We start from the raw sequence: 7,594 nt of genomic DNA on the forward strand, positions 1-7,594 counted from the left end.
GCAAAGTACTGCTGTGAAATACTTGATTTGTTTTTCCTCTGGTAATAAATTCCTCCCCCCAAAAAACTTAATGCAGGAGATAAATATTGCAAAACAAGAGAATTTGGAAATGGAAAGTGGTATGCCCAAGGTGACAGGCATCCTCAGCGGTGGAGCTGAGATTAGCAATTGGTTGGTCCCAGCTAATCCAGTTTGCAATCCCCAGACAGCACTGCTGTCCTGGGAGCTGCTTAGATCTGTAAACATCTCTTCCCCTCCCACCCCCCAGGATGTAAAATACTGTCCAAAAACTTAACACAAGCCTTCCTGTCTGAGGGCCGGGAGGTGTGAAGAGTTACATCTTTATGGGGTGATAAACAGAGGCAGGTTGCGAGTGCTCGAGGGACTTGCTGGTTTGTGGAGCTGTTGGAGGACCTGCAGCACCAGAGCCTGGGGGAGACGCTGGCTTGTCCCTGGCTGGCTCTCATCCTAGTTTTGCTGGCCTGACTGCTGATGAAAAAGGTGGGCATTCGGCCTGAGTGGAGGAAGCTGTGCGGTTTGGGGGAGCAGAGAGAAACGCACTGCATCTGCTCTGTGTTTTGCAGTGCTGTGGGAAAACCTCTGCGGAGGAATGCCCTGAAATGGGCTTCTGTGTCCAGGTGCTGCAAGACAAACCTTTGGGTCTCGCCGCCTTGACCCAGGCACTCTCGGCGCGGGGTCTGTACGTGAGCGGTGCGTTGCCCTCTGACGTACCCTGCAGAAGGCTCGGTGCGTGGTGAGTGGAAAGCAAACAGCCTGGATCCAATTTAACAGCAGGAGCTGAGGGAAGCAGCCCAGGGCTCTCCAGCCCAGACCCAAAGAACCCAGACTCTCCAAATCCAGGGTCTGGCTCTCCTTGGCATAGCTGCAGAGGGTGCTCTCTGCTCGCATGGCTCCCGTCCACCCCGACTGCTCCTGTCCTGGCTGCTCTGTGCAAAGCCTCCCCAAGGTGCCCTTTCCGATCTCACTCCCACTGCCAGCAACTGGCTTTCAATTAAATCCAGCTCAGGTCAGCTTTTGACAAGCAGCCTCCCTTGTAACTCGAGGAGGTTACCAGCCAGCAGATTCTTGAAATGCATCTTAAAAAGAGAAAGCCTTGGGCTGGGAGCCAAGATAATTTTACTTTTTTTTTTTTCTTTCTCCCCCTTCCTTCTCTGTAGCGACTTTTTCTGCAGAGCTGTGGCTCGGATGGGAGGTTGTGGGCACCAAGAGGTGATAGGGTGTGCATAATGTTAATTAGCTGTTGTACCTGCAGCACTTCCAACATGTAAACCCCTGATAGACCCAGTTGTCATAATTAATAACCACAGAAATAGCAAAAGGGCTCTTAGACCTTGTGCTGGGGGATATAAGCCAATTTCTAAGTACTAGAAACCAGGAAGAGGCTTGAGTGAGGGCAGGTTGTCCTCTGTGTTTGCAAAGGGTTTCTTGCATCCTCCTGAAGCAGCCAGAACACGATGCTCTGTGGTTCAGGATGCGGGATACAGCTGCTCTCAAATATGAGCTCTTCTGATGGTGCTTCTGCATTTATCTCTGTGTCAATAATTATAATTGTTCTCCATTAATAAGAAGGTGCTTGGTGCTGTACAGCACAGATGGAAGATGTGTTTTTAGTTTCATAATTGAGGCCTCTGTAGCGTATTGCATACAAAGCAAAAGGAAAGGAATGAAGTGATGTTGTTTGAAGCACTAAAAGTGAGCAGCCCCGTTCTCCTGTTGCCGTGGGGCATAAACCAGGAATTGCTGATGTGGTGGGAGAAGAGCTTCAGCAAAGAGTCAGCAGGAGCTGCTGTCCCTGCTTGAATAGCGGAGGAGGCTGCAGGTCCTGGGTTCAGGGTCAGCTTGCATGGGAAACCAGTGATCCAGAGGAACTGGGAGAACTGTGGGGCTGACCTTCTCTCCCCTGGGAAAGACTGGATTTTGGAGCAAATCCTCCTAGCTGTGGAGGAGAGATGTTTGGAGAGGGGGGAGTGTAAGAAGAACACAGGAAGGGATTGGGACATGTTGTGGCCTTGGTGGGAAATTCGTGGCCACCTGGTAAGGGACTGGTGGACAGGATGCTGCTCTGGATGTGCTTTTGAGGATGAGGTTGATCCCAGAAACTTCCCTTGCAGTTTGTGGGGTGGCAGCTTCATCCTTTTGGTTCAGGAAGGTGAGTAAGAGCCTCCGAGTATTATCCTCCAAGGATATTGTGTGGAATGGAAGGCACGTTGTGATATTTTTGCATTTAAGTGATTCATCAGAAGCCTGGCTGGTGGGGGGTTGTGTGTGACCTCAACAGCACCTTCACCCTCCCAGCATGACTGCACAGGCAGCCAGCCTCGGAGCAAGGAAGTTACGTTGTCCATGCTGGGCCTTGGATGCAGGAGCGGGGGGGTCCCACTTACCTGCCCTGCTTTGGGGTGGGGATGTGTCACAGCTGCACAGTGGGTATCAGTCCTGGCCCCGGGGTCGCCGGCTGCCCGTAGGGCACGGTGCCTCCGCAGAGCTCCTGACCTCCTTTGCAAAGCACCTGCAGATGAGTGGGTGGAAATAAGCAGGTGCAAAGAGCCCGAGGGGAGCGGAGGAAGCCTTTTCTAGCTGGCAATAAAGTTCTGAACGTGGCAGCGTCTCTCCTCCCCAAGGCATCGTTTTTCCACCCACCAAGCTAGACCTGTAGCTGGGGCAGCCCGCAGCCAGGGTTAGCCGAGCGCACAGCATTCTTCTTGTCCCCTGCTAAGGCTGGTTTGTAGGAGCACTTGCTGGCAGAGTTTATTGCTCTGTTGGGCACGTACAGCTGCTCACCTGCATCTGGCTTCCCCCTTATCCATTGGAGAGACAATTCCAGCCTCTGTAATTAATGAGTCTCTCCTGCCAGGGTCTTGGGTGAAGCATCAACAGAGGAAATTGGCCAGGCTAAGTGGTGTCTGTGCTTGGATCTTGGCTGCAAAGGCAGACCTTAGCCAGCTGAGATGAATTGTGGCTTGGTTGCTGAATTCATTTTTCATCCTTAGGTCGGAAGGCAGACACGGGAATAGCTCCTGTGCAGTCTGAGCTGCACACTTACCGCTCTCCTCCTCTGCTTGGGGCCTCGTTTTCTGCAAACAACCCACACGCTGATGGAGAAGGACTAAGGCTTGTTGGTCTGTATCCCTGGGGGTTATTTGTGCTTGGGTTTTGCAATGGCATTCGGTGACCAGACAATCCAACGCTGCTCCCCAGGGAGATAAGGTTGCAAGATAAGGGGTTAATTCTCAGAGAGCAAGCAGACTGCTAAAAGGCAACAGAACTGCTCTGATCTGACCTGGGGTTTGGTTAATCTCAACAGCTCACCCTGGACATTGGTTCTGAGATGCTGTCAGGCTCCCAAGCACAGCGATGGTGTGCACCATGGCCATCGTTTCAGAAAAAGCCAATTTATTTAGCTTGTAGTGAAGCAGAAGATTAAACATGCATCAGGCTGCTTATTGTTTAAGGGAGACTCCTGTTCCCGTACCCCTGTGCTCACTTATTGCATCCTTTTGTAGGAGTCTGGGTTCTGGCCGAATCCTCACTGCTGCCATTGGGGTCAACTGTGAAACCCTTCTCTCCAGCTGGCTGCTGCTGTGCAGCGCAGACATGTTGCAGGAGCACTAGAGAGCTGAATAAATGACTGTTGAGTTGAATTGCTGATTCTTTGGAGCCGTGTCCGTACAACCTGGGCCCTGGCTTTCCGAATGCTGTTGCAATGCAAATCATGATGTTAATGTGAAACGGCATGTCCTGTTGTGTAGAGCGGTGCTGTGGATCAGTGGGGGAAAATGAATGTGCCCTTTAGCTTTGCATCACTCGGAGGTGTTCGTGGACTGTGTGGATGGGGGACTTCTGCTCTCTCCCTAGCCAAGAGTTTGCAGATCAGCAGCAAGGTCCAAAAGCATGGAGAAATCACAGCTGATGAGAATTGCTGGCAAAGAAAATCCAGAATCCATCCAGGTGGGGTGTCTGCTTTACCTTCACCTGTTGTGTTTGGTTTGGAAGGGAGTAGGGGTAAACCGTGCTGGCCAGAATGGGACACACCGGGTGGTAGCAGGCAGCTCAGGACATGGCTCTTAGGCAGAGCAGGCAGATGGCCAGTGCTACCTCCCCCTTCCTGCCGCTGCTCCAGGAGGTGCTCTGGGAGAAAGGGTAGGGCTGGTTTTGGCCTGCTTTTTTCTCCCCAAAGCCAAATACTCTTCGAAATGCTGTGCACAGTCCAGCATGAGGTCAGATTGTAGTCTGGCTGGCAGCACAGGTTGTGCGTGGCTGCACGGCGTTGCTTGAGAGTGACACCAGTAACAACAGGGCATCCCTGTTCCCTAGCAGCAGAAAACAGCAGTAGACTTGTGCCTGTAGAGAAAACAAGCAAAAACTCCCATGGTGGACTCAGGGTGATGAATGTACGGGTTACCTTCCTGCTTTCCTCTCTCTCCTCTACTTTCTCTGCCTCTCGTCTGCCTCCCCCATCACCTTATCTCTTTTGTCCTTGCTCCTTCCTTCCCCTGTAGCTACTGCTTGGTGGGTAGCTGTGCTCACATCTATCTCAGAGGTCCAGCAGTGTCGCCTCGTGCCATGTCCGTGTGTGGTACAGATGAGGCAGTCTAGTGAGCTGAGCTTTGAGCTCTGAATTTCTAATCCTGGCTCCCTTGCTGGCCTTAGACAGATGCCTTAGAGTAGGTCTTAGCTTCCTTATCCGCAGGATGGGACCATTGCTAAAATAGCCCACCTCTGGGGCAGCATGAGGTGTGCTTGGTGGATCAGGTTCAAGGAAAACCAGTTGAAAATTAATTACTCAGACTTGCTGGCCAGCAACATACAGCTTCAGTAGCTAGCTCTTCCCTGGGCTGGGAACGATCCCTGCAGGAACAGCCCTGCTTCAGGGCTGCAGTAGGACACACTGGGGGGCAGGCAGGGCTTCCAGATGTGATGCCTGCCTTCAGGCAGCCCAAATAAACTGCCTTGCACCCAGGAGGGGACTGTGTGTCTGCTACTTCCCTGCTGCTCGAGGGGCAGCTGGGTGCAGGTGATGCTGCTGGAAGCGCTCGGTTATTTTTGGAGGCTGCGTAAGGTAAGTGGGGAGCATCTGCCTTTTTCGCAGAAGCTGAGTGGAGAGGCTGGCCTGCCAGTCAGAGCCAGATCCCAAAAATCTGCGGGCATTAAAACCAATCCTTCACCTTACCAGGACATCTTTGGAGGTGCTGCCTGTTCCCTGGCCCTGGGAAGAGCTGGGCTCCTGCGCCCTATTGCAAGAGCAGCTGAGAGGAGTTTGGCCCCAGGGAGAGGCTGTGGTGGTGCTGGGGACACTGGGGACAAGCCGCCTCTACCTACAGTTTCTTCTGCCCTGGGTGCCTGACTTTTAAGGTGCTTACATTTGCTGTTGGCAAATAAGGATATTTTGGAGGCTGTTGGATGGCTGGGCAAGGACTGCAGCAGTTTCCCATTGCATTGATGAAACTCTGCCAGCCCACCGTGAGGGAAGGAGCAGATCTGCTCGAGTCCCCCGAGGAGGAAAGATGCTGAGTGCGTTCAAACAGGGAGTGGGTTTAAGCCTGTGCAGGCGTGAGAGAGAAAGTGCATTTTGCAGAAGTAGCTTTTCTTGGCATTGCAGTTCATCTTGTTAATAAATCTCTTGTAACACCTCCCTGCAGAGCCCCTCAAGAAACCGGCTAACCAGGAGAAAGTCGAGATCAAAGATAAGCCTCCTAATCCATTATCAGCAAATGCAATCAGACTCTCCATCTGCTATCAAAAGCCCCTGCAACCCGACAACTGGGAGCCAGCCATCGGCTGCCTGCCTGCACAGATGCTTGGTCACCACCGTGCCTTCGCTGCCTCTCTCTAGATTCAGTCTAGTGTCATCTTAGATTAGTGGGCTTGTGTTCAAAGTCTGTGCCTCCTCTCAGAAAGAGCCAGGTAGAGCTGATGGGCTGAAGCACACGCACACACCTTGGCTGAAAAACAAGCGCCGGGTGGTTTATAGAGCCATGTTCAATTTAGTGCTGTGTGCTCCGGTACAGAAATAAGAGACCTCTCTTGGCCAGGATTGCTTTTGAGAGTGTCTGCAGAAGGAGGAGAGAGAGAGGTGCTCTTGTGATGGGTATTTATTAATGACATGGGTGGGAGTGCTTGGTTTCCTTTCCCCTTCCCTCTGTGTTTGAGCTCAGACCTGTTTGGAGGGGAGCACTGGCAGCCTGGCAGTGTCTGGGGAGCCCTGGGGTGTGCGGCTCCAGCACGTCACGTCTCTGTAGATGCTCACCAAGGGGACGGTTCTGCCTTGGAGGAATTCGTGGTCTAAGCTGAGGATCCTATTTTGCAGACAGGGCACAAAGATGCTACCTGACTTCTCAATGGCATCTGAGCACGGAGCTGAGATTTGCAGGCAGGGCTGTGGTGTGCAGCATTGCCTTTGCTACACGACCATCTTTCCTGCCCTCCTGCTCCTCAGGTTGGTCATCACAGAACCCCAGACTGCCTGAGGTTGGAAAAGACTTCTGGAGGTCATCTGGTCCAATCCCCTGCTCAAGCAGGGCCGCCTACAGCAGGTTGCCCAGCACTATGTCCAGTTGGCTTTTGGATATCTCCAAGGGTGGAAACTCCACCATCCTCAGGTGATCAGCATAGTCTATGGCTGACTCCATGAACAGCATAGCAATCTTGCTCGGAGGGCTTGACCCAAACTTTGTGCCCAAGCTGCAGAGGCTTTGCCTCTGTCGGTGGCCCTCATTTGTCTCGGTGGTAGTGACAGAGCACTAGCGGGACAGTTTGCTGGAGATCTGTCATCAGCGCACCAGGGGTACAGCCACGTGGGCATGTTTTGGTCTGTTCCAACCACATCACAGTTTTCCCACCAGCCACATATTAAGGTTTGGGGACCCACTAACAGTTCCTAGTTTTCTTCTTTCTCTATTCCTATTTCCTTTGAAATATTCATTATTCAGAATAAAAATCTGTCCCAGGTAATTTCAGGATTCAACCTGCTGCACAAAATGAGCAAAAGAGCAGAAATAACAGCAGGTAAAGAATGGTTTAATTTAGTAACTGATTTTCTGTAAAGTAATTATTTCTTTAAAAACCTCGGATTTGCTAAAAGTATCACAATTACTTTTTTCATTATGGCTACAGAATGAAGCGCTCGTTTAATTAGTAAACATTTGGCATGCCTTTAAATAGGTTTTTAATTACATTAAAAGGACACTGTCAAGGTGTCTTTCATCATTTTTAATAGACCTGGATTTTTTTTTTCCCCTTGCAGTCGGATGCAACTCTTTGGGTTTGATTGGTTGCTCCAGACAAAACTGGAGAAGCCCTTTCCCTAGAAAAGATTAAAAAAAGCTCGTTTGTCGGTTTGGAGCCGAGATGTCGTCTCCCTGCCTCCTCTGTTTCTTGACTTATTGGCAGCAGGGCTCGTAGCCTACTTTGCATCGTGCTGCCGGCTGGGCTGCGGGGAGGTGGGGGTGTCCCGGTCCCTAAGCCCTGCCACCCCATCCCTAAGCCCTGCCACCCACGGCTCATCACCCAGGGACCCTTTGGGCTTGGCGGCAGCTCTCCTGCCCCAACCAGCCCCGAGGGTCACCCCATGCTG

At 51.7% G+C, this 7,594-nt stretch overlaps 1 long non-coding RNA gene across 1 annotated transcript; it reads left to right on the forward strand.

Moving 5' to 3' along the window:
* Window positions 1-384: 384 nt before the first annotated feature.
* LOC128151377 (uncharacterized) lies at window positions 385-7,234 on the forward strand. The gene is made up of 2 exons (XR_008238358.1): window positions 385-3,140; window positions 3,326-7,234. It is a non-coding gene; the product is annotated as an uncharacterized LOC128151377 (long non-coding RNA).
* The last annotated feature ends 360 nt before the right edge of the window (window positions 7,235-7,594 follow it).

Source organism: Harpia harpyja, chromosome 14 (genome assembly GCF_026419915.1).
Source record: "Harpia harpyja isolate bHarHar1 chromosome 14, bHarHar1 primary haplotype, whole genome shotgun sequence".
In the NCBI taxonomy this organism is placed as follows: Eukaryota; Metazoa; Chordata; class Aves; order Accipitriformes; family Accipitridae; genus Harpia; species Harpia harpyja.